Source organism: Danio rerio, chromosome 24 (assembly GCF_052040795.2).
Source record: "Danio rerio strain M-AB ecotype USA chromosome 24, GRCz13ab, whole genome shotgun sequence".
Classification (NCBI taxonomy): Eukaryota; Metazoa; Chordata; class Actinopteri; order Cypriniformes; family Danionidae; genus Danio; species Danio rerio.
In genome coordinates this window covers 27,840,001-27,865,015 of record NC_141044.1, presented here as the reverse complement: position 1 = coordinate 27,865,015, position 25,015 = coordinate 27,840,001, and the positions used below count along the sequence as shown (strand labels likewise).

General features: G+C 34.4%; 1 protein-coding gene across 10 annotated transcripts in view; it reads left to right on the top strand.

The window, feature by feature from the left end:
* LOC147831063 (uncharacterized) overlaps positions 1-25,015 on the top strand; it is a 171,791-nt gene that overhangs the window by 55,429 nt on the left and 91,347 nt on the right. The window lies entirely within an intron of this gene.

Genomic DNA, 25,015 nt, shown 5'->3' with positions numbered 1-25,015 from the left:
ATAATTAAATAAAATTTCACATGTCAAACGGTAGGGTTGTCGTGCACGCATTTAAAAATAAAAGTCCGGTATAAGCAAAATAAGTAAAAAATTAAACTTTTGTTGTTTTTTTTTTGACCACACACTCCGTGACCCACTGAAAATGTTCCCGCGACCTACTTTTGGGTCACGACCCACCAGTTGAGAAACACTAGTCTAAACCATAGTCTCTGCCTACTAAAGATGTTTTGAATGCCTCTGAGTTTATTTTACTGTTCTTGTTGTTAAAAATAATTTAATATCGTAATCACCATGATTAAAGTATAGCTAAACTGGATAAACGGAGAATCTATTTTTGATTTGTTTTATCAGGTTGTGACTTTTTTTCGCAATTCTAAATTGACAACTTAACAAAGAATGTAATAAACTAGAGATTTTGGCAAATGTTAATTATTTATTTTTTAATAATTGACTTGAATTATTAATTTTTTCATTTTCCTTTGGCTTAGTCGCTTTATTTATCAGTGGTCGCCACAGCGGAATGAACCGCCAATTTATCCAGGATATGTTTTACACAGTGGATACCCTTCCAGCAGCAACCCAGTACTTGGAAACATCTATGCTCTATCATTCTGTGGGGGAAACCGGAGCACCCGGAGGAAACCCATGCAAACACGGGGAGAACATGCAGAAATGCCAACTGACCCAGCTGGGACTCAAACCAGCGACCTTCTTGCTGTCACTGTGCCATTGTGTCTCTCTTTGGTTTGAATTAATTATATTATTAATATTTTAAATTGGTTTGAGTGAATGATTCATTGAGTTACTCAAAGATTTCACTTGATTCATTGCATTTCAAATTCACGAAATTGTTTTTTTGAACAGATCTCTTGAATTGGTGATTCTGTGACTCATCATCAGGAATCAGCATTTTTGAACAGATCTCTTGAGTGAATGATTTAAAGATTATATCATCACTGGATGAATCAGCATTAGTGAACAATCAATCTCAGGGATTCAATGACTCACTCATAAAAGCTTGCATTAATCAGGGTTCTGAATTAATGATTCAATGACTTTTTAAACAACTCTTTTGAATGCATGATTCTGTGACTCATAAAGACTTCTTTTGTTTTATTTCTGAAAGAAGGAACATTTTTGAACAAATCACTTGAGTGAATGATTTAAATTATCTCATGACTGGATGATTAAGTATTAGTGAACAAATCTCTTGCATCAGGGATTCAATGACTCACTCATAAAGCCTTGGGTGAATCAGTGTTTTTAAAGGATTGATTCAATTACATTTTTAAACAATTTTCCTGAACCAGTGATTCAGTGATTGCAATACATTTAATGAAGTTTATTTCTAAACTAATTTTGAGAGGATCACATGCTTATGATTGTCCACAGCTGGTCCCGCATTAACTATGTATGATTTATTAATCGGATGATTCTTAACTCACTATAAATAACCAGAATTTCTTTTAGTTTTGAAGAATCTCCACTTCCACCCCTACTCCTCTTCCTTTTTCCTTGATAGGGAGGCACGGTGGCCCAGTGGTTAGCACTGTTGCCCCACAGCATGAATTTCACTGGTTGAAGTCCTTACCAAGCCAGTCTTCTCCCTGTGCTCGTGTTGGTCTCCGCCGGGTTCCCCCGGTTTCTTCCCCCCAGCCAAAGACATGCGAATTAAGTAAATTGACTAATCCAAATTGGCACCATAGATTTGCTCCTAGTCAGCAGTTATCTCTTCATAACAATTCCTATTTGGTCATAATCTATAAACAAGCAGGGGTGTTCTCGAGACCTACCTGAGCACAAACTCCCCTCTTGCCCTGCCAACGGGAAGGAGCCCCGGGCTCAAGGATCTTATGAGCTCAGGGCTCTCTCTCAGGACAGCACACCAAACATGCTTTATTATCAATCAGCAGCTGAGTGTAAACTGTTGAAATTTGTTTATTACTTGTTGCATCAGTGTTATAAACGGATCTTGTGACTGGATGATTCAATAAATCACCCAGAAAGCCTTGTTTCATTGCTGGCTGAATCAGTGTTTTTGAACAAATCTACTTCAATAAAATCAGTGCTAGGTATCATTCAAAAACATTTAAAATAAGCTTTATTAAATTTTTTTTTCTTTCCAGACATTACTTTTAATCACATGTAGATGAGTTATCCTCTTGCAGAACCAGTTTACCTCTTGTGCCAGCATCAGTGCCCGCTCAGTCATACAAACTTGTCAACAATAACAAGATTGATCCATTTTAGGTCCTGAATTTTGGTACAGATTAACTCAATATATTTTGATACTCTTGGTATTAAAGCAATTGGGTCAGTGCCTAAAAAGTATCAAAATCGATACCCAGCATTATTGACAGTAATGAAGACTTCACTTAATCTACAGTGCTGGATGAATCAGCGTGTTTGAACAAATCTCTTAAACAAAATCTCCTAATTTCTCTCTTATTTTTATTTTTTGACAGCTGCTTTCTCTGGGTTAGTAAGTTTTTTTGTTTCATTAAATATAGTATCTTTGCTTTACGCCCTTCAAAAGCTATGCATTTTTTTTCTGTGAACTTTATTCACATATAAATGGCAAACACTTTAAGGCTTTACATCAAAGTACTGTCAAAAGAAATTGATGGTCTATTTTGATCACTGTAGACCTCAGTGTTTATATCTGAACTATAAACCATGATTTAGACCCATAATTGTTTACTGCATACTGTCTTTTTGAACAGACTAAAGACTGAAGCTATAGTTCTTGTAAGCTTTATTATTACTATAATTTCTTTTAAATTATTATTTTAGCTGTTAAATTTAATTCTAGTATCAAGGATTTTTGCACTACCCACTGCAAAAGCTAATGTGCAAACTTCTTTTTTCCCCTTAACTCTAATAGCATGTAAATGGCACATTTTTAGTATTCAGCCCTATTTTAGCATTTCATCTATTTTTATTTTCAAATCTTCATTGCCTATTAAAAACCTACTCTCCATCGGCTCGTGCCAGTAGATTCGCAAGGCGTTTTCTAGGTGAAAGCGTCAGTCTGGTGTGTTTGTGTGCTCATGGCACTTTTTCCATTGCCACCCGCAGATCTGAACCTGATCCCAGTCCAGGTGAACATGCTGCCCTGAAGGGCCAGTTGACCCTCTTTTGGGGCTGGTTATTTTTGGGTCATGCTACACAGTTGGCATGTTTTGTGGGTTACGTTTTGCCTTCCATATGGAGGGCAAATGTCCACTAGGATACAATTTTACTAACATTCCGTGAGACTTTCTGCATTTGGTGAAAGGAATTTATAGTTAATAGTAAAAATTTAAGAATGAAGAAAGGATATGTAAATGTATTGTGTAAGTAGAGCAAAGAATAATGCTTTCAAAGGATATTTTAATACAAAGTTATAACATTTATTATTAATTATATTTTAATTATTTTTAAAATTACATTTTGTTTATTAAATGTGCATAAAAATAGTATTTTTAGTCTATGGTGTTATCATTGACATTATATATTATACAAATACACATAATATAAACATTTGACAACCTCTTTCATTTTATTTTTTACAATATATTTAAATATTATTATTATTATTGTTGTTGTTTTTACCATCATTAGTATTTATATAAAATATAAAAATGTTTTAGAATTTAATACTATATATGTATTATATAAATCTTTTAATTTTTTTTATATTTTAACTTTAGCACGTGCAAGTTGTCTCATTTTTGTGAAAAATTAAAAATATTATAATTTAATTAATTTAATTATAATTTAGTTTTTTTATTTACTTATGATATTCATATTTAATATTTCAGTTTAATAAAACATAATAAAAATAAATACATTTTCAAATGAAATAACATTTTGTATATTTTATGAATTAAATAAATATTTCAGTTAATATAAATACTATTATTTTTAAGTTATATATAAATGCCATCATATATAATTATCATAAAACGTACATTATTATAAATATGGTTAAGAAACAATTTAAAACAATTTGAAGTATTACTATAATAATGCATCAGTATGGTAATATATTTACAGGCTGATATTAACATTTACACAGACATATCCTTATTTACACAGCCATAGTGAGAGTGTGTTTAAGGGCATGACTGAGCACAGGATGATAAAGTGTGTGTGTTTTAGAGTGTGTCAGTGTGAGTCTGTGCTGAACATCACAGATCTCCAGCCGGCTGTTGTCCTAAACTACACAACATATTGCCTCATTGCCCTGGGACAGCAAGAGCAAAGAACAATGACATGCAGAAGGTCTCCACACTGCTCATTCCCTCTGAGCCAAACATGACTTCAACGTCAAATCAGCCAATTTAAGTAGAGGAGATTTATAGGAAGATGCCACTGTTTGCTATCAAAAATCATTTCACAGTGTACTTTTGAAACACTATGTTCCATTAAATATTTGACATTTAAGTCAGATAAAGTCTGATATATACAAAATATATATCTACAATATATAATATATACAATATATATAAAGTATCAATAAATACAGTATATTTTGTATAGCAATTTAACTTTTGCTAAGTATTCTGCATTTTTAATTCTGCATGTTTCAAAATTGATGATGGATATTACTTTGTTTGTTAAATGGAATTATATAAAATATTATTATATATAAATATAAAATTAGTATTATTATTATAATAATCTATATTAAATATATTTATTAAGACATCCGTCAAATTGTGATTTTGGCAAGTCTTGTCATATTTTTATTTTATTTTATACATTTTTATTTATTAATATATTTATATATATTAATATATATTATTAACATATTTGAATGTTTATATTTTAAAAGATAAACAACATTTGGCCTGCATTGCTATATTAAATTTTTTTATTGTTTATTTGATATTGATTAAGATATCCCTCAAATTGTAATTTTTAGCCTGTTTTGCCATATTTTTCTTTTCTTTTTTTAATGTTTGTTGAATTTTTTGAATTAATTTATTTCTAATTTACATATAAGACATCCATTAAACATCATTTTGGCCTGTTTTGTCTTTTTTATTTCAATGTTTCTTTGTTATTTGTTAAATTATGATTTCGGCCAGTATTATTTAATTTTGATTTTAATCAATTTGTTATAATATTTATATTTTAACAAATACAGGACCTTTGGCCTGAATTTTCATATAGTATTTCATTTTTATTTCATCATTCATTTTAAGACATCCCACAAATTGTGATTTGGTCTGTCTTGCCATATTTTATTTGTATTTTTTATGTTTATTTATTTATTTTAAAGTTTTTATTTTAACAGATAAGACATCCATTAAACTGTGATTTTTGGCCTGAATTGCCATATTTTGTTTTTATTGACAACTTTTTAAATTAAATTGTAATTTTTGCTCTGCCTCAAATATTATTTGAAATGTAATTAATTAATTACTTTTACTGTTTTTATTTTTACACATAGAAGACATCCATTAAACTATGTTTATGTGGCTGATATTGTCATTTTTATTTTATTTTGGCCCAATAAAAGTATTTTGGCCTGCCTCAAGTGTTTATTTAAAATTAATTAATTAATTTATTTTAATATTTCTATTTTTGTACTTAAAAGACATCTATTAAACAGAGTTTTTTTTTTTTTTTGGCAGTATGGCCATATTTATTTTGTTTTACTTTATTTTACCTCATTTTATTGACAGGAAAACAGTCTATCAAATTGTAATTTTTGGCCTGCCTCACCTTAATGTTTGTCTTTTATTTTAATTTTTTAATTCATTGTCACATTTTTGCACCCAATTTAAATGTATTATTTTCCACAGTGATTTATTTGAAGATTTTGTTTTTTTAAATATATTCATTCTTTTAAAACAGATTTGACACAATCTATACTGTATAAAGCACTATAGAAATAAAGGTGACTTATCTTGGCTTTAAGTATAGAGTTTTGCAGACCAGTTTCTACTTCTCATTCTGATCTTAAGACTGGATATCTGTCTTGTGTTGTGTTGTGATATTGGGATGCTGGATGTGTGTGTACTTTGAGAATTGAACTGTTCAGTGTGAAATTGTCTAATTTGCTTCACTGGATGGTATTGCAAATGAACTTGGAGTTGAAAACAAGCATGAAAAATATGCATTGATGCTACACATGTCTTATTTTCTTGCTGCACATTGTCCTTTACCCTCCTGGTCATCTTCTGCATATGTCTGCATTTGGAGCCATCATTTCAGACCAGGCGCTTTTATGCCCAATGACTTTTACATAAAGAGGCAGACATTAAACCATCTGTGAGAGAGAGAGAGACAGGAACACTTTGTTACAATTTGATTTTAGTCCAATTGAAGAAACAAAAAAGGAAAAAACACTAATTAATTTTAAATTTGTGAAATATGCAGTTTTAAAACATTTTCAATTGACTACATTTTTACAGATAAATCACACAGAATTAATTATTTAAAAAATGTAAAAGTGCTGAATGTTTTCTGTGATGGTTGGGTTTAGGCATAGGGGGATCGGATAAACAGTACAGTCTGTAAAAATCATTATGTTTACGGGAAGTCCCATAACGACAACTAAATGTATGTGTGTGTATGGTCTGCAAATTTTAAGAGGAACACTTTTGTACTTTTAGGTACTAATATTTACCCTTGAGGTATTTATATGGTATTAATTTTTTAGGTACAAAATTTGTACCTTTTGAAAAGGTACCACCCCAGTGACAGCTCGCGTACCCTTATTTCTGAGAATGTACTAAAAAACACTTTAATACAAGGTTGTTTTCCATGTAGAAATTGTGCCGCGTGTCAGAATTTAGTAAAGTGTAAGGAATTTTTGAATCCAGTAACAGGTAAATATGTTAATGTCTGTGCCAAAAGTTGAAGTCAGAATTATTAGCCCCCCTGAATTATTATCCCCTCTGCCCCCCCCCCCCCCCCCCACTTCTGTTTAACGGAGAGAATATATTTTCAACACATTTATAATAATAGTTTTAATAACTCATTTATAACAACTTATTTATTTTATCTTTGGCATGATGACAGTAAATAATATTTGACTAGATATTTTCAAGACACTTCTTAAAGTGACATTTAAAGGCTTAACTAGGTTAATTAGGCAGGTTAGGGTAATTAGGCAAGTTATTGTATAACGGTGGTTTGTTCTGTAGACTATAGAAAAAAATTAAGCTTAAAGGGGCTAATTATCTTGTCCTTAAAATAGTGTTTACATTTTTTAACAGATTTTATTCTAGCCAAAATAAAACAAATAAGACTTAGAAGAAAAAGTATGATCAGACATACTGTGAAAATGTCCTTGCTCTGTTAAACATAATTTGGGAAATATTAAAAAAAGAACTATAAATTCAAAGGGGGGCTAATAATTCTGACTTCAACTGTATATAGGGAACTCATCACGTCAGTTGAAGTTGCAAATTAGTAAACATAAATCTTCCATTTATTAGAATAACTTCGGCAGTAGTAAGACAATTTGTCAGGGTTTCTGCGGGGTCTGAAAAAGTCTTAATGTCTTAAATCTCAAAAACAAAATTTTAGGCCTAAAAGTCTTAAATTGACTGAAATATTGTGTAGGTCTTAAATCTTTTTTCAAAATTTTTTTTTAAACAGGTCTTAATTTTCCTTTGTATGGGTTTTGGCCAGATCGAGTACCTATACATGAAAAATCACCAACAATCCATCTCAATAAATAAATTTTAATTTTTTATTTAAAAAGGGTTTTTTCAACTTTATTTATCATAATGGTTCAATTATTGTCCTGCCAATAACATTAGTTTAAAGGTAATCCTTGTATTTACAGCCAATAACACCGACTAATCTATTTAATTATAGATTAATATTTTAATCTATTTATTGTATTATAAAATGTATTAAATTCTAAAAAAAAAATTTGATAGGGAAAATAAAAATATTTTCCATCTGGGCCATTTGAAAAATTCCTTAGCCTTTAGCGCTTTATGGGTCTAAAATTTAATTCATAATGGTCTTAAAAATGCCTTAAAACGTCTTAAATTTAACTCTGTAAAACCCTCAGAAACCCTGCTTTATGGATTTTGGACATGACGTTACATAAGTAGAATGTATAGGAATTGAGGAGGTATTTGAGTCACATAGAGGAGGTAATCTAAATAAAAGATTATTACAAAGAGAAGCGTTCTAGATTCATAAATTAAAATCACTTACACCAAGTGTAATAAATGAGGAATTTATCTATCATATTGTAAATCATGAATTTTGAGTATATAATGATACAAATAATGAGATGAAAATGTGTTTTTAATGTTGGACTGTCAGTATTTCCTTGTATTGACGTAGACATGAATGAGTGAATGATGATAATTGATATGTTATTATTATGTACAAAGAAGAGAATGCTTTTAAAGGTGAAGTAAATATTTTTTGTGGTTAATAGCAGTGTAATGATACAAAAGCGAGATCATTTTTAACTAATGATGTAATGTGATTGACTGTGAGATAAAAGGGTGGAGTGAAAAGATGAGGAAGGCATTGTGTCGAAAAGTCTGTTTGTATCTGCCAGAATGTAAAATAAAGCTATATAAAGTAATTATGTAATGAGAGCAAATCATGACCTTCTGAAGGATATTATTAACTAGATTAATGGACCAAAAAAAAAATATTAAAAACCAGGAGTGTGCAGTGCAAACTTTATTTCTGCATTAATAATAACAAATCACATGTAAAAATATATTTATAAAATTTATATATTTATAGAAAATAGAATTTTATAAAAATATACATTTTTAATCTTTCTTTTTTAAAAACAACCGAAAGAATGTACTTTAAAAAAATAGCAATATCTATTTACTGTATATAACTGCATTTACTGTGTAGAACATGTGACAATGTGCATCCTGTACAGCAAAAATACTGTAGAATTCAGTTACACTTCAAAATGGGTACATTTACAAAAAATAATTTTACATAAAAGATAATTGGCTCATGTTTTACAAAAGCAAATGTCTTTCTACTTCAAAATATCATTTGCCATTTATTGATGCTTATTTCTACAGTTTACTACCAAATAAAACTTTCCAGCATTCTTAACATAATCTGATTTCCAACTAAATGTTTTCCTGGCTGACCCCATACGCACCAGCAGCACTCTTTGCCCCATTTCTGCGACACCATCATGTCTCTAATAAATGTCCTCCCCCAAACACAAAGGACGCGTCTCGCCCACGTCGGGCGCACAACCAGAGACAGATCCCGGTTCAAAAGCAGTCAGACGGAAAAAAGCAGAAAAATCTGGAAACGCGGGGCGGCGGTCAGCGCATCTCACCCCCCGATGCAGCAAGCTGCCACAGTTTGACTGACAAACTGACTTTTGGAGCGGCCCGTGCCCGTTCTAGTCAGAGTTTATTGAAGGTGATTTTGATCTCCTCCGCGCGGCCACAGCAGTCGCGATGCCATCTGTCACCTTGATTGCATGGCGCTCTCTCTGGGGGAAGTGCTATGGCTCCTGATCGTTTACAGATTGCACTGCTTTCTCTTCCATAAGGACCACATGCACAGAGCCAGATGGTGGGTATACACGCTTATTATGAGTCTTTATCTCTGTGCAGGAAGGAGTGGAACCATTAGGCCTCCCTCAGGATCTCCACTCCTCGCTGCCGCCATGCTGTTCCTCCCCAAATACAGTCTTCTTCAGCTGTCAGCATCCTGCGTGCGCGCGCGAGTGAGCCATGCTAATAAAAAACAAACAACCGCGGTTTAATATGAATGTAAACACGGGAGCGCGCGCGCATTCATGAGCTTTATTTTTGTTTACAAACGATGAGAGCTGTTGAAGACCGGTTAAAAAAAGTGTTGATATCGGTTGCCATGGAAACGTTGACGTCCAAATGTTGCCGTGATGAGTTGGTTTTCAAGCTGTGCTTTAATTATCACTAATCAAATACTAAATGTAATTATTTTTTTTTATCATGGCATGTTTGTATCAGATGTAAATATGAGTCTTTATCTCAGTGCAAGAAGGAGTGGAGACCTCTTAGGCCTCCCTCATGATCTCCAATCTTCGCTGCCGCCATGCTGTTCCTCCCTCTTCTTCTTCAGCTGTCAGCATCCTGCACATGCGTGCAAGTGAGCCATCCTAATCCAAAACAAACAACTGCGGTTTATTATGAAGGTAAACATGGCAGCATGCGCGTTCCTTCTTTTTTTTTTACAGTCTATTGTTCATTTGTAAACGATGAGAGGTGTTAAAGTCTTTGGTAAAAAAAATAAAAAGTGTTGATATGGTTTGACAGAAATGGTGGTCAAAGATTGACAGTTTGTTGACAAGATGTGGTTTAATTGTCACAAATAAAATACAACATTTAGTAACAAAATGATTTACAAATCATTTTTTATTGTTATTTTATTATAAGTCTTCAGGGGCCTCACGGTGGTGCAGTGGGTACGATCACCTCACTGCAAGAAGGTTGCTGGTTTGAGCCTTGGCTGGGTCAGTTGGCATTTCCATGTGGAGTTTGCATGTTCTTCCAGTGTTCGTGTGGGTTTTCTCCAGGTGCTTCCCACCAAACATTAAATTTTTTAGTGGTTTACTATAGTGACCGAGAGCACTTTGCGTGCCATTTATGTGCTATGCACACCTTGCATTTTAACTGCCTGCTGCGCCTTGCATTTTTGCTGTTGCGCGCTGTGTGCCTGATGTTGAAAAAAGTAAGCTCTGAGCGGAAGAAGCACGCCATATAAATCTCCAATCAAATGAAAGCAGAGGGGGGGTTTTCCTTGAGGCAACAGCAGTGTTTGTGTTGCCAAGATGACTTTTAAAGATGGAGGAGAGACTTGTTGCTGTTTCGAGTTATGTGGAGTAGCACGTTGCACATCGTGTTTTCAGAAGTGAAATTTGCGTTCGTGTAATCGGCCCCTGAGGCTTTCCTCAATATCGCCACTTCTCGCTGTGGCCAGGCTGACCCCACTCCTAATATATCTTTTAGGGATGCACCGATATGGAATTTTTGGCAGATATCGATAACAGATAACTCTTAAGATTTGGAGGCTGATGATATACTAGCCGATAAATATAAAACATTTCAAAATGTAAAATTTTTATACAGTAAACAATTAATTTTATAAAAAAAAAATTATAAAAGTTTAAACTGATCTTATGAACTGAATAACCTACTCAAAGCAAAAAAGTAATAATTTTAAAATTGGAAGATGATAATATAGACCTATATTCACGATTTCACATAAACCAGCATGCCAAAAATAAATTATTTCCTATTCTTCATATGGCAAATTAACAAGCAGCTTGACTCCGTAAAAATAACAGGTTAAATAACAAAATGAGATTTAATAACAAATAAATATATTTTTAATAAAATGAAAATAAAACAACTAAGAACTGAAACCAGCTCTAATGTTCTTGAATAAAACGTCTGACAGTAATGTACATATATACAAATATGTAATGTCCGGAAAAAAGCGTTTTGCCACTATACAAGCGAAAAGCTAACTACAGATAGTATCAGGCTTCTTTAGAAAATGCGACATAAATTCGTCCCATTTGACGTTTTAGATTCTTTTGAACACATGTACTGTATGTGCTGCTTGTCAATCAGACAACGCTTCTACGTTCATTCTTGCTGTCAATTGCGGGAAAAATGATCAATGACATCCATCAAACACATCAAACTCTTGCTAAACAACAAGTGCCAATGAAAACCAACTGTGTCGTTGGCTCTTGTCTGGTCCAAGCTGCACATGAACAGAACCAATGGACGGAAATGAGAGTGTGTTCTGTGCCTGTGTTAGATAACGTGTTATATGCACCTGCAGGGGGCAGTAATCCATTTTCTCATTCCACAAAGGAAAATCAGAAGATGAAATATTCTGAACTGTGAACAAAGCAGGATTGAGGACCATTACCACAGTAATTGTCACTTACCATGGAGGAATTCCCTCATGCAAAATATGTCGCACAATCCATATGATCTATAATCTATATCGTTTGGAAATATTTGAGAAATGTAGTGAAATTACAGCTGGCTTCTTTGTGTTCCTTCTTTACTTGAAGTGTTTACTTGGTTTCATCACTGTAGTTTTTTTTTCTCGTGCTCTGATTTGTTGACAAATAACCAATGGGAGAGCTCTCTTCAATCGTTGGCCAATGTGGGCCAACTCAGTCTGACATTATTCTGACGATAGCCATCATGTGGAACTATAACCAACTTATCGGTGACTTGATAATGGCCAATACGCTTATATTATGTGCCCACCATTTTAAAAGCGAAAGTCAGGCTATGGTGGGAAAAAATCCGGAAGTAGAGGACCAGCATTGTAAACATTGCAACAACATGCTGTGGACTACAAACCTCCAGCTGTTGCCGCGTTTTCAAAGTGCAGATGTGGTGTAAACATCACTTTATTAGCATTCAGTTAAGTTTCATTTAAACAATTAAAAGCATATTAGGCATCAAACAAAATCACAATCTCTTTAAGAGTAGTAAAGCTTAAGTGTTCTCCTAGGTTTCAGTTCATGGTACCAGGTAAACAACGTTGGGGTAAACACCTGCTTCAGCCTATGTAACCTGGTGAGTGATAAAACAATGCAGTCCTGTGTAAAATGTTTTGAGCACACTCTCGTGTTGTCTGTAATAGTGTTGTCACGATACAGAAATGTAAAAATTGTCAATTTCCCGCCAATATTTAAGCGTGTTCATGAACAGTGCATCAACAGTGCTTAAATGTTAGCGGGAAATGGATGTTTTTTCTTTTTATTTCAGTGCCGAAATTCAGTATCGTGATAAGTCTAATATAGTGAAAGAATCAGTTCATTAACTTGAGTTTGATAAATGGCATCTAAAACGTGTATTTTGGAGAGATAGCATTAGTTAACTAGTGCCATTTGCCTTAACTTAGCTGAAAATGAGTTCTGATATCCTTTTTTATTTTCATTATCTATTCAGAATGGACCTTTGGTTCACTTGGAAATGATAACATTCAAGTTCTTTTCACTGATACGATATACAACCAGGTACACAGCAATATGCCATCATAGACAACGTTCCTGTGTAACTCCAGGCGATGCTTCCGGGTTTCTTCCCCCCTTGCTTTCGCTTTTAAAATGGCAGCCACATAAAATCAGTGGATGACTGTTGGCTTGGTGTGTCCTAGCCCAAAAGTTTGTCAAAAAAATGCATATTATATAGTTATATTGTAATTAACAAAATGAAATAAAATTATATATTTGCATAATTATAAATAATATTTTGTTATTATAGAATTACATTAATTATTATTCTAATAAAATGTAATAATAGTCAAAAAAAGATTATCACAGATAAATTGTAAAATAGTCATGGTCATATTTTGTATTGTACTGTGTATTAAAAGAAAAAGTCGCCTAAAATTGTGTACATGTCTAAATTAAACGTATATATGATATAATATGATTTAATTAATTCATTTTCTTGTCGGCTTTGTTCCTTTATTAATCTGGGGTCACCACAGCGGAATGAACCGCCAACTTATCCAGCACGTTTTTACGCATCGGATACCCTTCCAGCCGCGACCCATGTCAGGGAAACATTCACAAACACTCATTCACACACACTGATACACTACAGACAATTTAGCCTACCCAATTCACCTGTACCGCATGTCTTTGGACTTTGGGAGAAACCGGAATACCCAGAGGAAACCCATGTGAATGCAGGGAGAACATGCAAACTCCACACAGAAACGCCAACTGAGCTGAGGATCGAACCAGCGACCTTCTTGCGGTAAGGCAACAGCACTACCTACTGCGCCACTACTTCGCCCATATGATTCAATATTATATATTATTTACATTTAAATTTTATATTTATATAAAAAAATATCTCTGTCTGTCTATCTATCTATCTATGTAAAAATAAATGATCCAATAATTAATAGAAAAGGAATGTGCTTGGTATTACTTGAGGTTTATTCATCACATGGACAATCCACAATTTGGAAATTGTTGCAGGTCATTCAGAAATAAAATGCCATACTATACAAGCACACATACTATTTACTGGAGTAAAATTATTTAATTACCAATATGCTGTTCTGAATGTATAAATGTAAACATGTCTCATTGGTTTGTACATTTGCACGGTTTGCTCCGATAAATGGTGTGAATTGAGTAAATGGAGTACTGATCAGCTAATGCGTCTGGTTTGGGAGATGGTGAATAATTTTCCAGCCTGGTCTGTAGCTTTGGCTCGCCGTCTCTTGGTGAGCAAATTTGCGAGGGAGAATTATTTCACACGTCTTCCTCATCTAAGCCACAGCTCGTGTCAGTGATGTGAGAAAAACAGCCTGACTTTCCAAGCTCTTTTTTTCTGCTCTGCTGCAAAAAAGTTCAAAATGGAAACACCATCTGTTAAATCCAGGCAAAAGCCAATCAAATATTTCTCTTGATTGGATTTGTCATATCTCGTCTCGAGGCCACAACATTTGTGTTGCATTCATAAAATTTGATATAAATGAATACACAGGGAAATACTTATTTTCTTTGAGTATAATAATTTATAAATGTACAAATACATTAACCCGGACATGTAAAATATTTCACACATACATGCCTTTGAATGCGTTATAAATAAAATATTCATATATTAATAGTTATATTTTGTTTTATACAAGTTTTAGTACAGACATGTGACTGTTAAATTTTACTATAATATAATATAATATAATATAATATAATATAATATAATATAATATAATATAATATAATATAATATAATATATGAGCAATATCACTCGAGTAGCAGTGCGATACGGCTGTATATCAACACTGGCGGGAGGCGTGCTTTGGCACGAGGCCAGAGGCCGAGGGGGGGTTGGAGAAGGGGGTGGTGGGGTTGGGGGTAGTGAATAACACTGCTGAGAACCGGGATTGGATGCAGCAGGTTTTGGGTGGCCATTACAATAAGACTGTACCAAAGTTGGCAACCCGGGGGTGTTTGCAGACTGTACCAAAGAGGGGGGTGGGTGAAATTATGGGAGTTTTTCGGAAGGAATAAAAAACAGGATGGTTGCGAGAGATTGATATAAAATACGGGATATTCCCTGGAAAAACAGGAATGTTGGTAGGTATGCATACCAGTTTATTTATAATTTGATCTGATACAGAGAGAAGTCAGACTGTTATAAACTTCTAAGCGTTAGGGCTTATTATGCAGTTCTGGCGCCATCTTGTGGATAGAAAACGTCAACCGTCTTTGGTCTACTCAGTATGGCAGTTTATTGGCCGCCGACGAGTTCTCTCAGAAATTGTAAATATTTTAAAATACACTATTCTTGCAAATAAACTGCATAGTTGCAATCTAAACAACTACTTTCTCGACTAAAAAAGCCTCAATAGTACATTTTGTTGTCTAACAGCAGTTATATTTGTCAAACTGTAGTGTCTGTTGCTGGCTGTATGCAGGCGGAGTAATACACAAAGGGTAAAGAGGCTGTATGGATGCTGATATTACTTAAATGTCTCACGGCTATGAGCCAATCAGATTCGAGAACCAGACAGAGCTGTTGTATAAAATATAATATATCTGTTGAATGTATCACGAAAACAGCACTGCCTGTCATACACTCACAGACTTTATTAGGTACACCTTACTAGTACTGGGTTGGACCCACTTTTGCGTTCAGAACTGCCTTAATCCATTATGGCATAGATTCAACTAGGCACTGGAAATATTCCTCAGAGATGTTGGTCCATGTTGACATGATGGCATCATGCAGTTGCTGCAGATTTGTCAGTTGCACATCTATGATGCCAATCTCCCATTCCACCACATCCCAAAGATGCTCTATTGGATTTCGATCTGGTGACTGTGGAGGCCATTTGAGTAAAGTGAACTCATTGTCATGTTCAGGAAACCAGTCTGAGATGATTTGCGCTTTGTGCTTTCAGAGATGCTCTTCTGCATACCTGTTGTAATGAGTGGTTATTTGAATTACTGTTGCCTTTTCGTTAGCTGGAACCAGTCTGTGCATTTGTGCCCACAGACCTTCCATTCACTGGATTTTCTTTTCTCTTTTTCAGACAATTCTCTATAAAACCTAGAGATGGCTGTGCATGAAAATCCCAGTAGATCAGCAGTTTCTGAAATAGTTGGACCAGCCCGTTTGGCACCAACAACCATGCCAGCTTCAAAGTCATTTAAATCAACTTTCTTCCCCATTCTGATGCTCGGTTTAAACTGCAGCAGATTGTCTTGACCATGTCTACATGCCTAAATGCATTGAGTTGCTGCCATGTGATTGGCTGATTAGATATTTGCATTAACGAGCAGTTTACAGTGCCTAATAAAGTGGTTGGTAGGTGTATATTCATTAAAAGCTTATAGTGGTTTAATTTTTTATATTACTATAATTTGTATTGCATTTAATACAATGATATTGAAATATTTTAAGAGTAGACAAAGTTTTCAAATACTTTCAGGCCTACAAAATCATAAAATATATTTAAACAGTACTTTGATTAACAAAGAAGATCAGAATCTGCATATCCTATCTCTTCACGATAAAGCATGTCCTCTTTAACTTTTATGTGAAGAGTTGTCCACTTCTGAAATGCTCTTTTGTCCTTTTACCCAGCAGCTCTCATTGAGTCCTCACTTTAGTTAATTGGTGCTCTTATTTGATTCATTGGAAATTGTCCATTGTACTCTCTGCAGCACCTTGTTTTATGGGGTTGTCCCTCTACATTCTCAATCATCCACTGTTAAACATTTTTACAAATGTTAAATATGTGCACTGAAGACTGTAATTACATCAATTAAGCTAATTGAAACCTTAAGCTCCATTAAAATCAAGAGAGATTTTTTTTATGACTTTAATTCACCACTTCAGCCTTGGAGAGACATTGTCTTGAGTAGGGTTGTGCGATATTGACAAAAAATCTCGATGATAATTTTTGGGCTGGTACTTTGACTGGTTTAGACCTGGTATGGAAAAATAAATTTGATTGGAAAATCACCAGTAGGAGGCGACAATCACTGTTTTAACGAGTAATTCATTGAATTGCTTATTCAAATGATTCATTCGAAAAGAATCATTATTTAAATGGATTCAAAGAGACGAACCACCACAACAAATGCGGAAGCAGATGTTCAGATTTTGATTCAAGATTACAAAAAGAGAATTTTTTTTCCAGTAGATGCGGGCTAACAAAATAAACATTTTAAATTGATTTTACAGAAACTTTAAGCTCTTGTGATGAGAATGAGGCTCCAAAAGCAATGAAAGCATGTCTTACTCTGTCCATGTTTGTATGTGATTGTTTCAGAATTTGTCAGATCCTAAAATTGTGTTAAAAATCTCTGCATTTGAATAATTTTCTCAAAAACTTACTTGTCACGTGTACATGAACATGCAATCTTCGGACCATCTGAGTCCTGACTGTGTATACCTGCCTTAAATCATATTGATGATGACATTGATTATTATTATTATTTTTTTTAATTATTATTAATTAATTAACTAATATAACTAAAGGCAACACGTTGGTGCCGTGGGTAGCACGTTCGCCTCACAGCAAGAAGGTTGCTGGTTCGAGCCCCGGCTGGGTCAGTTGGCTTTTCTGTGAGGAGTTTGCAAATTCTTCCCATGTTCGCGTGTGTTTTCTCCAACACAATCTCACGGCAATTCATAACTTTTTCATTTAGTGGCTAATTCGTATGAATTCGTACGATCTAATTCGTACAATTTAGTACGATTTGCTTATCCCCCAATGACGGTTGGGGTTAGGGGTGGGGTCAGGTGCCACACCTCCTTTTTAAAATCGTACCATTTCGTACGACTGAACTCGTACGAATTCGTACGAATTAGCCACTAAACTGGCAAAACGTAAAATACTTACGTTTTCTCGTGAGATCAGGCTGGTTTTCTCCGGGTGCTCCGGTTTGCCCCCACAAGTCCATGTGTTATAGGTGAATTGGGCATGCTAATATTGACCATAGTGTATGAGAGTGTGTGTGTGTGTGTGTGTGTGTGTGTGTGTGTGTGTCAATGAATGTATATGGATGTTTCCAAGTGATGGGTTGCGGCTGGAAGGGCATCAGTGCGTAAAATACTGTATGTGCTGTATAAGTTGGCAGTTCGTTCCACTGTGGCAACCCCAGATTAATAATGGGACTAAGCCAAAAAGAAAATGAATGAATAATATAAATAAAATGGAATTAGATGGTCATTCTAACTGCATTCAAAAAGGCTGCTTTTATATTTTTGCAAAGTTAAAGACAACATCAATGATAACAGCTTGTGCGTTGACAATAACAATATTAACATAGATGATAAACAACCCCATCACCATCATGATGTTGTAACATGATGACGGAAAAGGATAGGCAAAAGCGGATACAACTTCAGTATTTAACAGATCTTTTAACTTTTAACAAAAATAGATGAAGGAAATTAGCCCCACAACCAACAATCAACAAAACTAACTGAAACATTAAATACACTATAGCTTAAATACATCAGAGAAATGGGACAGGAATAATAAGACAGTAATCAAAACTAATAAGTGAAAAAAAGAGCTGTGAAACTAGAAAACAAATAAAAATAAAAACTAACAGCAGTCTTTACCGCAGTTTTACAGTTATTTACTGCAGTTATTTACAGTTTACTTAAAACGCCTAGTAAAATCGCACATATATTTTTACAGTTCACTACTGTAATATGCACTGTATTGCGAGTAATTTCAAAACTTATTTCATACTAGGAATTTGCAGTATTCTGCTGTAATCAAAGTAATCAAGTACTGCTACTGTAGTTGAAGACAAAAATGAGACTGTTAATGAAAAATGATGAATAAACATCTTGTATCACAAAATGTCTTTAAAATAGATTGATGAATAAAAATTTGTTTTGTAAAATGGACATAATAACAATGAATGATATAAATACTGTTGGACATAATCTCCTCACTTGTCTGGAATTTATTAAATTCAACTGCACATTTTGATATCAATGCTAAAACGACATACCGTGGAGCCCTAAATAATATGATATAAATAAAGTTGTTTGACTTAAAGTATATATATTTTTGCTACATGTTCAGTCCATTTACTTAGAATCAGCCTAACACAATTATTCAGTTTTTTGGGGGACAACTTCATGTTCAATCCACTTAAATTTGACTAAAATTATGACGTTAATTAAATCGATTTGTGTTAGGACAACATGAAAGAATTGTGTGGAACCCCAGCATTTTTTTACAGTGTATCACCCTAAAATTATTATTTTGTGACTCCACAAAAAAAACAATAGAGACAACAGACTCTTTCACATTTCTGGGTTTCTCAGTAGGGGGAGTCATCATGGTTGTGAAAACTTAGAGCGCAGTAAATGGGAGAATACAACAAATACATATAGATTTTTTTACAATCTTATTTGCTCAATTAATAAAAGAAACACGCCCGATGTTTGTTATCAAGACTTTCAGAAAAATGAAAAAAATTGTGTGACACTGATGACGGCAGCCAGAGGAGAGAAGAACACCAAATTTACTGTCATGTCTCACAGACGCTGCATTAGAAACGCCTCGCACAAGCGGTAATTTGTTTTTTGTAATTTGAAGCAAAGATGATATCATACATACAGAAATGCATCTAAATGTCATACGCATCTAAATACACGTCCAAGTCATACGTTGGATGTCATACGCATCCAAAAATACGTCTTTAAAAATCTAAATATTAAAAACTTTCAAGGATTTAAGTTGCTAATGACTGTTAAATGTGGGTCCATATGAAACGATAGACTTTATTTCATCAAAACAATATATATTGTAATATTGCACAGCCCTACCTCCCCCCAGATTCAGGACTTTTTACTTGATCTATCTCACCTCTGTGAGATCAGTTTCTGATTAATTTTTTCTTCCTCTGTCATGAGCGAATGAAAGCAACTCTAGTTAACGCTAACGAGTCTGGTTTGCATGATGATCATTGTGAGCGGTGACTGCAGAGGTCACCTGTTTGTTTTGGCTGTCAGGTTGCATTTCCACATCCTCTTCTTCAACATGACACAGACAGCAGTGTGAGTGTAGACTGTGACATTTCGCTCCCCTCATGTCAGCCTGCGCTCGCTGCTAATTGTGTCTCTGTAAGTGGCAGCTAAAGCGCCGCCGTGCCATTTTCAAAATGTGGGTTTTTCTCACCGCACATTTGGCAACAAAATGCATCTTAATCACTTAGCTCTGGGCTAGTTGCATACGTTTTTCGCAAGTAAATTTTTTTTTTCAGGGTTGGTTTATAAGATGTACGTTTTTATTTAGGCACATACGTTTAAATCTTGGCAAAAGAAACCTGTATTTATTCATTTCTATTTTTTTTATTTTGCTATTAAAAATACAGGCATATTGTCACACTACATAGGGAAGGCTCTTATAATATCTGCCATTAAAATGCCTATTACGATTTTTCTAGCTGCATTTATTGATTATGAAGCACAAAGCCAAGTGAAAACAAGATATTTTTGCATTAATTAATTAAAAATATTTCATACACACTCTGAAGTGTAAAGCTGAGATTTTAAGTAGAAAAATAGAACAAAGTACATGTTACAATATACAAAAATGTTTATTATTTCACCATGTTAACAACGTTTAATATAAATTTATAATTTTATATATTTTAATATATAACATTTTAAAAGGCATTGTTTTAAAAAAATATATTATTTTATTTATTGCATTATCGATCGGCTGGAGATCAAAATCTGCCAATAATCACATTTTATGACTCAATTGGTACTCACCATTCTGGCCGATCTCATGAACCAATTACAGTTGTTTTAAAATAGATAAAATGCCCCGGAAGTCATGGAGATGAGAGTGAATTAGCAAGAGAACAGATTTTCAGAGGCAGGATGATGTTCTAAGCTTTACATTTGTTAGGTTAGATGAAAAACACAGTAAATATATCTCTAGTGCACATCCATGTCTCTCTCATCGAGCGATCGAGCTGCTGTGAGGCTGTCCGGAGCATTGAAGCGGCGGTCACAGATGTGCTAGTTTTATAAAAGTTTTTTTTAAAGGGTCACACTTTAACATTAACATGAACAAACATTGAACAATACATTTACTACAGTATTTATTTATGTTAATAAACTTTAGTTAATGAAAATACAGTTGTTCCTTGTTAACTCGTAGTGCATTAACTAATGTTAACAAGCATGGACTTAAATGTTACTAATGCATTAGTAAATGTTCGATTATAATTAATAATTGCTGTACAAGTGTTGTTCATGATTAGTTTATGTTAGTGAATGCATTAACTAATGAACCTTATTGTAAAGTTATACCTTTTTACGTATATAAAAACTGAAAGTTCTGGGTTTTTTGGACAATTTTATCTATTATTTTCCGTAAAGCTACTTCTGACATGTCCACACTAAATGGCTATAAGTGAGATGTTTAAGGGATTATATGGAACATCTTTTAATCTCTTAGGTAAAGATCTCCAGAGGGAATACTTAGAGGGAAAATGTGCTTAATGCATTATAAAGCTTGAAGCATCAAAATCGGTACTCGGTATCGGCCGATCACCATGTCAACACTGCCTTGTTTCTAGTCCAAATATCTAAAAGTTCTTAAATCAAGAAGCATTTTCTAGACAAGCAAGATTTGGCTTGATTTAATGAAAAACTTCCTTAATTTTGGCATATTATTTTTATATTATATATATATTTTTTTTTATAAGTAAGAAAATATTTTTTTTGCAGTGAAGGAATAGGTATTCAGTATCGGTTACGAAAATCCTTATCGGAGCATCTCTATTATTTACACAAGGGCATATAATTATTCATAATTTATTGGTTCTATTATTATTAATTAATTAAGATTAATTAATTAATCTTATTAATTTCTCTTTATACATTTTCTTAAAAAACATAAAAATACTACAATGTCATTGTAAATGTAAGTTCAATTAGATTAAATTCAAAAGTAATCTAAAAGTAATCCTAAAAGTAATCCTAAAAGTAATCTTGATTATGTTGCTGACATAAATGATTATTATATAGTATTTTTATTATATCTTTTATTATGATTATACAGGGGCGACACGGTGGCTCAGTGGTTAGCACTGTTGCCTCATAGCAAGAGGGTCGCTAGTTCGAGTCCTGGCTGGGTCAGTTGACATTTCTATGTGGAGTTTGCATGTTCCCCCTGTGTTCTCATAGGTTTTTCCCCTAATCCAAAGACATGCGGTATAGTGAGTTGAATAAACTAAATTGCCTGTAGTGTATGTGTGTGTATGGATGTTTAACAGTACTGGGTTGCAGCTGGAAGGGCTTCCGTTGTGTATAACATATGCTGGTTAAGTTGGCGGCTCATTCCGTTGTGGCGACCCCTGATGAATAAAGTGATCAAGCTAAAGAAAAATGAATGAATGAATGAATGAATTATTAAACAGATGTATTAAAAATACCCTAAAAATAAATGTCATTAATATTATGTTTATCTCATTATACATCATTTGAAACCTCTTTAAACTATTGTTTGGAATTTCAAAGCACATGCTAAATGTCACTGTGCACTGGAGTAGGAAAGCAGACATTAAGAAATATTACTGCGGTTATGATGATCACAGAAAAGTGACGGACTGATATACTTAAGAAGAGTTACTAGACAACCAATGCTGTCCTTCATTCCAGAATTATGCCAGATAGATATTAAAAGAGGAGGGGAGACGCAGGCAATACTGATGCTAATGTTGACTTTGGGACTCTGTGATTGGGTTAAATCATCTTGATTCATAAGTAATCTCACACAACCTATATTGCATCGGCAAATGAAGTGTTTAATTTGAGCCTGCCCTATATTTCATGCTGATTGGAAATAAAATGACGCTTGTCTACCATCCGAAAACAATAGAAGATCTTCTGCTTTAAAAAAAAGCCAGAATTCAGAATACGTTTTTAATCCTCTTCTTTTGAGCGTGCAGTAAGTTTTGTGCACTACAGAGGAAATCAACACGCAAGCAACAAGATTCGCATGCTTGTATTACATAAATGCCCCCCCCCCCCCACACACACACACTATTAACTTTTTATCCAAGACATTGTCCGACTGACCGACTGACTGTGTAATATCTCAGCACTTTATCACATCCTCCAACCCACCAGGGGGCGCACATATTGCCCTACACTCCTCAACATTAGATGGCAGTAGTGACTCTTGTTCCTCTAAACTCTCCTGTAATCAGCGTAATCACCACCACCTGTTCTTTGCTCTATATAAGACTGCTTTGTATCCTGCTCTATGTTCTGTCCTGAACCCAACCTCTTGCTGCCTCGTCCAGTTTCCAGTTAAGTTGTTCTCAAGACTTTTTGCTTGTTCTCAAGACTTTTTTGCTTGCTATTTTGCTGTTTGATTGTTATGAGACCCTCGTGTCTATTTTATTTTGTATGTATTTTTAGGAAGCTCGGCTTTCCTATTTTTGTTGTACTTTTTGAACCCTGTCTGTTGAGAGATATTATCTCTTTTTTTTGTCAAATTCACTTCAGTAAAGACACTATAATTTTTTTAAAATTCATACGTTGTGGACTAACTTTATTCCTCCTTTGCTGTTGGGCCACCAGTTGCGGACCTAGCTTATCTAGTAAGAACTACTGCTAACCACACCGTAGACCCAGGTTCGATCCCCACTCAGATCATTACAGACTGACTGACTGACCCACCCTCATTTCCTGAAGCCAACCAATAGTGTTTTCAAAAGCACCGATTGACCCGCCCAACCTCTCTCCTTTTTGGCGCTTCATATGCTTACTGCTAAACCACTGAAGTCACGTGGGATATTTTGATAATGTTTTTGGTTCTTTTTGTGGACTTTAAAATTAAAATTTGTGTTCCTGAGACAAACAATTATTTTGATGGATTGTAATGACATGAGGGTAAATAATTAATTACAGTATTTTTATTTTTTGTGACCTAACCCTTTACAACCCTTTACATTTAGCAGTACTAAAGTCCACTATCTCCACTATCTTGGGTCACAATATTCTGTCTTTTTAAAATAATGTAGTTTGTTCTTCCTAATGAAATAGAACATAAAAGATTCCACTTGTGCCACTGTGCTGGACTGAAGATTTAACTGACTAAAAGCTGGCCATTTGAAACTTCCAGTGCTGTGTTGCCGATCTGACAGGCTGTGCAGCTCTTTGTGAAGTAAAAGCATGTGGCGTTGGGTCTGGAGCTGTGAGTGACAGGTGTCGCCTCAGCCGCTGTGACCTGTGTGCAGGAGCGAGAGCAGACGAGTTGCTCCATCGCGCTTTGCTTTGCTTCACCTGACAGCGCTGCCACGTATTGTCAGTTGGCATCAGCAGATGACTGACAAAAGAGCCTCTCCACTGTAGACAGATCTGCCTGTGTTTGTGGAGAGGAGGGTGAGTGCACCACAATAGTCCAGTGTGCCACATACTGTATGAGGACTGTATGAGCCAAACAACACATGAGATTTACTTTTAAAAATAAAATTACTTAACTGCTTGTTCAATCATCAACATCTGTATCAATATGTGGGCGATGCAATGGCGCAGTAGGTAGTGTCTCACAGTAAGAAAGTCGCTGGCTGGGTCAATTGGCAGTAGTGTATGAGTGTGAATGAGTGTGTATGGATGTTTCCCAGTACTAGGTTGCAGCTGAAAGGGCATCCACTGTGTAAAACATATACTGGATATGTTGGTGATTCCTTTCGCTGTGATGACCCCTGATGAATAAAGGGACTAAGCTAAAGAGAAATTAATGATTACATTTTAAAAGATCAAATTAATAATTTTGTATGTATTTATTTTTTTATTTTTCTAATAGTTCATTCATACCTAAAACAAATATATATATCCACCTGTTACAGGAATTAATTAGTTCAGCTAAAATGAAATCCAGTTACGCATTATAAACTTGAGTTGTGGAGAAGCTAATGCAGCCAGCCCTGTGTAGCAGATGGCTAGTCATGCTAGATCAAAACGGCCTTCCGTTCCTAGGCTTGGAATCATGGAAGGACCCTCCTGTTTC